The following is an 8,684-nucleotide window of genomic DNA, read 5'->3' as shown; positions in this document are numbered from 1 at the left end:
AAAAAAAAAAAATGTTCCATTGAGGAGATACTATGACTTAAACCTGTATTAAATGATTTTTCAGTCACTTGGAAAAAACTTTATTATTATTATCACACTATAACATGTTTTGGCTTGTAGTTAGTGAACAGGTACAAAAAAATGCACAACAATGCAGTGAATTTAAGGATTACTTCATTATGGGTTATGGTTAGAGTTACTGTACCTCAGCATAGGTAAAGGTTGCACTTGGATCTACCTAATTGTTCTTATCCATTTCTTTATTTAAGAAAACACATTAACAGTATGTACATCCAAAACTGCTAATACCTTGGGTGCATATACAAAGTATATATAGCCTATAAAGAAAAGGTAGGCTAATACAAATTACTACTGCTACTATTATAATTATTATAATTATTCTTATAATTATTCTTATAATTATTATTATTATTATTATTATTAATATTAATAATAATAATAATAATAATAATAATAATAATAATAATTCAAAACTATCGGTCCATAAAAAATTATCAACAATATGAATAGATTTAATTGCCTTCTTATTCTTAATATTTCATATGGATACAAAATTTCAAAATTTAGGTTTGGAGTCCGCCTATATCTCTTCTTGTGAATATGGTAAAAACACTTGCATCACTTGCATCTACCTAATTTAGTTTTATTTCAAACTGCCCATATGCAGAGTAACAGAAGGACACATTAGAAACACTCACATACAGATGATGAAGCATAGCAAAAACAGAAACAAAAAGCAGCACCAAACATAAAAAGGACAACAGAAATGATTCAAATCCAACATAAAATAAATCAAAAGAAAAACACACAAGAGTATGACAAGTAAACATTTTGAAGATATTGCATACATTCATTGTTTTCATAACTATTTTTGTTTTGTGAGGAAAAAATCGTTGACACATTATTGTTCCATTTCCTTTATAAATACAAATAAATTATTTTCTTTTTTTATTAATTTAATTTTTTTTTTTTTTTATTATTATTTTTTTTTTGTGGGGTAAATTTAAATTAAAATTAGATGAATAAGGAAAAATGCATAACTGTCTTTATCAGTGTAATCATAGCAACCAAATATACAATTTCTATAGTAAAAATGCAAAATCTGAGACATGCATCTACCTAAAGCACCACCAGCTGGCACGCTAACTGACGCAAATCAAACACACCTACGTCGTTGCGTCACAAACAGGTGCACCATGGGACTGGCTAACATGCTGAATGCCAACATGTGGTGGTTCCTTTTACCTTCAGTTAGGTATCTCATCTGCTTGAGGACTGGTTATACTGGGACGTAGAGACTGAGTGGACTGGTTATATAGTTTGTATTGGGAATAAACGAGCTGAGAAGTTGAACCTGGTGGAGATTACTTACCTGTGTGGTGCAGGAGCCTCACAGAATGACGTCAGACAGGTGAGTACAGGTGAGTACAGCAACAACAACACTCATTTATTGCTGTGGTGATGTGCAGAAACTCTCTTTCTGCTGTCATGTGTTTGTAGCTGCAGCAGCTGTGGAGTTGATATTGTTTAAGCATCTCTGTGTTGCTGCTTTGTGAGGTTTTATTCTGCTGTTGATGCTATGAAGTTTCAGCCTGTTATTCATTGTTGGTCATTTTTGTTTAATTGTTTTGTCTTATTTTCTGGTTAATTCTTGTCAGGCTACACAGAGGAAGGCTGGTGTATATTTATAATTGATAATCAGTTGTATGTAGCATGGATACAGGCTATTGTTGATTTGGACATCCGGGTTCTTTGGTATTAGCCTAATGTTTACTCAGAGTACATTTTAACTGACCTTCTTACTGTCATCTAAGAAGTACATTTTGACACAGATAACATCACTTTTACTTGATTTTAATATTGTAGTACTCTTTCTGTACACCTTGCATATGTAAGTCAATTATCTTAAGATCATCTTCATCATAAAATATCAATGCAATAATTAATGCAATCATTATTTAAGAGTAAATAGATCAAGTTTCCAGCATCACAGTTCCATAGTGCAAAACATGTTAGTAAAAAGGCAGTAAAGAAGTTAGTAGTGCAAAGTACAAAAAAATATACCAGATATAAAAATACAAGGAGATGAAGAAAAACTGTTAAAAGTGAATATAGTGCAGGGTAACAGCTGTGATACAGGACTATTAAAAGAGTGAGTATAGTGCAGAAGAGACTGTTAAAAGTGAGTTTAGTGCATTATCATCTGTCCTGCAGATATGGTGATATAAGAGCAGATATCATCTTAGATGTTGGATATGGTTATATGGCATAAGTGTTGTCTTTTTCTGGTTTTAAAGGCATTACAGTACAAATGTAGCTGTAATTTTTTTTAACTTAACAGGCTGTTCTAGCTGCTCTATCATTTGCCTTTACCCACTTAGTCATTATATGTTGTGATATTTGATTTTCTCATAACGCCCAGTAGATAGTCTACTTATATTATTACTGTTTTGGTTCCCAACTCATTTCAGAATGGATTTAAAAATTAATTTAAAGGCCATTTATTGTAGAACTCAAATATACAGTATGTTGAACTCTCCAACCTGCTATTTCAAGGATCCTGTTCTATTCTCCAAGGCCTCTTCTCCCTCCAGGTAGTCAAATCAAAAGAAATCTGGCCTCTTGAAGCTATGGAACAGTTCAACATATACATTCATGGATATTTTTAAATCTCTTGTGATGTACCATCTCATATTTAAGGGGCATAAACTCACAAGAAAGATCACATTAGATTAATTAGAATGGGCTTTTTATCCTTCTGTATTTTTCTAGTATATATGATTTATTTTTTTACTTGTCTACTAATATAACTATTTAAAAATGTGGCCACCTCTGCAAACAAAATTGCTTCGATTTTCCACGATGTTATTGTTTTTTTTTTAACCGGTTGAATATGAATTACGGCACAAAGAAGCAGTTGTTTTGAAAACACAATGTATGTTCTGTCTTCTGCCGGAGATGTTTAATGTATTTCACACAGTTACATACTCAATGCATGTTATTATTTGTGTTTGCTTTGCATTATGTATGTGAGAGAGAGAGAGGAAGAGAGGGGAAATTCAAGTGGATAGCAGTGAAAATGTATATAAAGGATAATGTGCAAGAGGATGAGAGAGTATAGAGGGGTGTATGTATGCACACTGTTAAGAATTTCCCAGTAAAATAACAGTAAAGAACTGGGTTGCCTTTATGTTACTGTAAAATTAACATTAGTATACTGTCACTGAAATTTACAGCTTTGTACTGTTATTGAAAAATACAATATGAACTGTTTTTTTTATTAATTTCACAGTATTTTTACAGTTAATTTACTGTTTAAAGATACATTATATAGCTGTTTTTCACCTTTCTTTTACATTATTTTACTGATTTTGTTTTAAGTCACTATTTAGGTTACATATACATTTTAATAAACATTATTATATTGCCTAGATGAATAGACTTAGCAGGTTACAGACATAGGAATAGTCACACTAAATACAATTAAAGGCACTTGTTAGGAAAAAGGCTATAATAGACTTGTTGACACTTTTCCCAAAATGTGTGTCTCTAGCTGGCTACAAGCACAGAATGCAAACCAGAACAACATGTGAGTGAAGAACAATAAAGCTAATTCACTGATTTTACAATCATGTACAATGTACAGCCTCACATGTGCAGATCAGGTCCCAGAATTAAAACAATACTGCATGAAACTGTTACTGATGATACTTTAGACAGTTGATCAGCAGTAAAGTGCTGTTTTTTAAGAATGCATTATAGTTCAGTTAAATTTAATTTAGCAGGTTTTCTTTTGTATTAACAGTAAAGCACTGTTTTTAGCAATAACAGGTTAATACTGTTGAAATCCTGCTGTAAATTAACTGCATTGTTTACAGTGTATGTATAAGTATTTGTGTGTATTTGTGAGCGAGGGACAGACAGACAGACAGACAGACAGACAGACATACAGACAGACAGACAGACAGACAGACAGACAGACAGACAGACAGACAGACAGAGAGAGAGAGAGAGAGAGGGAGAGAGAGAGGTTATTGCTGGAAAGCGTGAAGACAATAATGCAAACTGACACTTTAGAAATGAGATGCCGGTTGCCTTGGCAACAGGCCCTGGCTAGGGGCTACCGGGGAAGGGGTGAGGATGGGTGAGCGCGGGTGAGAAGGGCTGCAGAGAGGGCCGAGATAGTGAGTTAAATTACGTTTGATTAGAAGCTCAATCATTTGAAAAGAGCAGAGAAGAGAGCGTGGTGGCGGTGAGAGGACAGGAATGTGCTGTATGTGGAGATGGCAGGAATGCTCCATCTATAGGAAGCGCCTCCAAATGGACACGCGTGCTTCTCAAGTGTTTTCTTTTTTTCTCACTGCTGATGTTTACCTGAAGGAGCACTAGAGCTAACAAATAGTCTGTGCTCTGTGTCGGCAGTACGGCATTACTGTGCTGCTGCTCGGTATTTACTTTATTCATCGTATATTAGCTCAGATGGCAAACATTGTTTATACGGGATGCAAGAAATGTATGTATTCATGCTTTTCTAAATGTAAGATAGAGCACAGCAGCGTAAGAAATTAAGGGGGGCAAAGCAGGGCAAATGCAGCAAGTGCCAAATCTAAAACACATTTTTTTAATCCAACCAATGATGGATAGTCGAGTCTATAAATTTGGGCATGAAAAAAAGCATGCTAAAATTTTCAACTGCAGTTATTTCCAAAACTATATATAAACTAACAACTTGGGCTGCCCCCTCTTAGTTGACTAATCGGCTGTTTTGGTCTTCGTCAACTAAGATTTCTTAAGTCGATTAGTTCTTTTTTATACTGTTTTCTTGCTGAATGACTCATTTCTAAGAAACCTCTGAGCACATCTCTGGTAAACACCAGATTTAAAGCGGTGCTTTTGTGTGATGCTTTGTGGAGAAACTGAGTTTTACAGATCTGTTGATTAAATCAACTAATTGATTAGTCTACAAAATCATATTAGTGTTAGTTGACTAATAATTTCTTTGGTTGAGGACAGCCCTATTTCTAGCACACTATAATGTTATTGTTTTTTATTTTATTTACACTTAAATTTACACAAGATAGACAAGTTCCAATCGCTACAACACATGACACGTTGTGAAACAACACATAACATAGACTTTTAAAGTGTTTATTAATGTTCAAAATTTGTCAACAATTATAACTTCTCCTATGAAGACATACACTCACCGGCCACTTTATTAGGCACACCTGTTCAATTGCTTGTTAATACAAACAGCTAATCAGCCAATCACATGGCAGCAACTCAATGCATTTAGGCATCTAGACGTGGTGAAGACGACTTGCTGAAGTTCAAACCGAGCATCAGAATGGGGAAGAAAGGGGATTTAAGTGACTTTGAACGTGGCATGGCTGCTGGTGCCAGACGGGCTGGTCTGAGTATTTCAAAAACTGCTGATCTGCTGGGATTTTCACGCACAACCATCTCTAGGGTTTACAGAGAATGATCCCAACAAGAGAACATATCCAGTGAGCGGCAGTTGTGTGGACGGAAATGCCTTGTTGATGTCAGAGGTCAGAGGAGAATGGGCAGAGTGGTTGGAGATGATAGAAAGGCAACAGTAACTCAAATAACCACTCGTTACAACCAAGGTATGCAGAATACCATCTCTGAACGCACAACACGTCCAACCTTGAAGCAGATGGGCTACAGCAGCAGAAGACCACCCGGTACTAGCAAGGTGTACCTAATAAAGTGGCCGGTGAGTGTATATTATATTGATGACAATGATATTGAGGATGTTGTTTAGGATATTCATGATGATATCGATGACGTTGTTGATGTTAATGATGATGATGACAAAGAATCTGCTTCTATCCTCCCTGTGCGTCGCCTCTGTGCACTCCTGTCGGCACCTCGGTCCGATCGGACTTAAAGCTGTTGTTGGCACTTCCTCACGTTGTCCCCCTATCTAGATCCTTGCTTGTGTTGTACGAACTCTCAGATGTACGTCGCTTTGGACAAAAGCGTCTGCTTGTGTTTCGCTATATTATGTTTATACACCAGCCTCCACTTGTGGGTGGATCCACAGGAGGAATTATGGTTTTTGACAAATACATTAATACATATCTGCTTACAAATACCTTTTTTTATAGAAATGTTTACTGCTTACAAATGACAATAAGGGGGTTAAGGAAAAGTGTTACCCAAAATGCATTTAAGGAATCAAACAGGAGTAATTGGTGCTTTTTGGGGGGATTATTTCCAGCCATGGATTCGGTGCATTAGTGAGTATTTGTGGCAGCAGGACGGTGTGTGTGGGATTGAGTCGGTGTGTGTGTTCATGGTGATGAAGGAACATGTCACCCAGTGCAACAGTGTGGCTCATTGATGTGTTTTTAATAGGTTTTCAGGCTTTGGATACTTGTTAGATCAATTCATTGTTGGTTTTGGATTTTTAATTTAACCTTCAATACTTCCAGTTGTGTCACACAGCTGTGATGAAGTGTTGAGGGAAGTTTTAGTTTAGTTGCAAAAAGTGCAATGCTACTGAATGAGCTGAGCCACAGACTCATTTCTGCATGTCAGCAACCAGTAATGCTATTACACAATGTTAAATATGTTCATTTTAAACAGCCACACAATGCTGCACATATGATGTGTGGTGTGAGCAGCGGACATTTTTTAATTTAGACAGTACGTGCTACTTGTGAAGCGCCACAATGATGCTGTTGTCATCGTTTCTCAGCTTTATGCGACACAAGTCAACGAAAACGAGCAGCCAGTCGATTTAGTTCTCTAATCTTTCATAAAAGACGAATAGAAACAGCTCAGTGTTCTTTACTGTCCTGCCACGTCGGCCGCCTTCGATGCAGAATAAGGATTTACAGTTGAACATTTGTCTGGACTGCTGTATGCTATTTTGTAAAATGTTTATCGAAGACATCATAAGAAGCCGTATAGCAGCAGATGGATGATTGCAGGAATGCAAACTGCAAACGTAGCTCCGCCATCACTTGGAGATTACTAACTCGTTGCTAAAGAAAAGCTGTAGACTTTGGGTTTTGACTCTGCACAGGTGATGGGAGCATATCAGTAGTCAGTCTTTGAAAGGACAGTAAACATGGCCAAGAGGCAGAGATCAGACAACAGAGAGGCGTCTTATCTGTTAGATATTAGCTGATGTATTCATCCGAGCTGAAAAGTTAGAAAAGGAATTTATTAGCAGCAAAACGCCAAGTGGCAGTGTCCTCTGAGCTCGGCAGAAACTGAGACGACTGACACCTAAACACAACCTGCACTGCCACCACAGAGTTTATTATTACAAACACATAAGGGGCCATGTTTGCATGGTTCAATAACGACCTTAAAGTTTTTTTTTTTTAAGCTGAATTACTTGAACAATCTGTATAAAATGATTCAAAAGACATCTAGAATATTTATTTCTATTGCAGTTGATTCAAAGTGTGAAATGATGGTGCACGTTCTTTTTTACTACTTTCATTTAATGACCTCTTCTCCGGAGTAAACACGGTGATTGAAGGTGATTGCAGACAATAGCAGGAGAAGGTTCAATGACACCAGCATCAATACTCAATTCATGACTTAGCATTGATAGTGTCTCCTACTTTGTATCTACATGAAAGATGCTATAACTAATATTTTTATATTGACATGGGATCAAATAGCTTTGCATATGTGAAAGGCGTTGATGTACCCACAGAGGATTATCACCCGACTCTGCAGTTCCCTTCAGCTATATGGAACATTTTAGCATCTTTCAGCTCATTGTTTTGGTTTTCTGGCACACAACTTTACTGTTTTGGGCAATATAGCCAAAATCTTCTATCCCGATTTCATATCTCGATAACGATATTTATATCACAATATAGCATTTTGTTCTGGTAATTGGATAAATAAATATGAAATAACCACATGGTATTTTTGTATACTCCTGTATAAATTAAATACTTGACAATATTGCGTATTTTCTAATTTTACTAAGAATTTTAGTGCAAAATGAACATAACAAAAAATAAAAAAAGAATAGATAGACCTAGGTGAGTGGAAAGCAAATTTTATATGAATAAAAAAACAGCTGATAAATGCATTTTACAGGATAGGTGGCAGACATTAAGGCCCATAATAATGTATACATACACATTTCTGCACAAAACTACTACTTCTAAAAACTGCACAGTTCTTTCATTTTATTTCAGATATAGTGTACATATTTTTGTGGTATTTTTTTCACATTTTCATTGTAATTTTCCATACAGCTTTCCTTTGAATTCAGATATATTGTATATATATATATTTTTAAAAAATATATATTTTTATTGTAATTTTCCCTTTCTTGATTTTTGTACTTTTTATTTTTTATTATATTTATTATATTTTCTCTTACCAAAGCAAATTCCTTGTATGTGAAACCTAATTGGCAATACACGGGAATCTGATTCTGAGATATTTCCCTTGCAGTTGGTGGAGAACAAAACGGAGCTAAAAGGAGAGAAAATATTGGACGTACATTTATCAGGTGGCCAACATGACTCCAAACAAATCCTAATGTTGCTACGTAACTGCATCAGTTAATGTAGGTTTAAGAGAAAGCATGGGGTGCAAGAGGTTAAATGGCTTCTTCGTTTCCCGGTTGAGACTTTTAGCCCTCTCTTAATAAACTC

General features: G+C 35.7%; 1 protein-coding gene across 3 annotated transcripts in view; it reads left to right on the top strand.

Moving 5' to 3' along the window:
- The first annotated feature begins 1,226 nt into the window (after positions 1 to 1,226).
- lhx5 (LIM homeobox 5) overlaps positions 1,227 to 8,684 on the top strand; it is a 79,262-nt gene continuing 71,804 nt past the window's right edge. For 2 of the 3 annotated variants that reach the window (XM_037753651.1, XM_037753648.1), the window contains exon 1: positions 1,227 to 1,432. The gene's annotated coding sequence lies outside the window, so the exon portion shown is untranslated. Of the gene's footprint in view, positions 1,443 to 8,684 lie in introns of all 3 variants that reach the window. The other variant, XM_037753649.1, reaches the window with a different exon arrangement.

The sequence above is a fragment of the Sebastes umbrosus genome, chromosome 19, assembly GCF_015220745.1.
Source record: "Sebastes umbrosus isolate fSebUmb1 chromosome 19, fSebUmb1.pri, whole genome shotgun sequence".
NCBI classification, from domain to species: Eukaryota; Metazoa; Chordata; class Actinopteri; order Perciformes; family Sebastidae; genus Sebastes; species Sebastes umbrosus.
The sequence above is the reverse complement of the archived record's forward strand: the minus strand, read 5'-3'. Positions and strand labels throughout refer to the sequence as shown.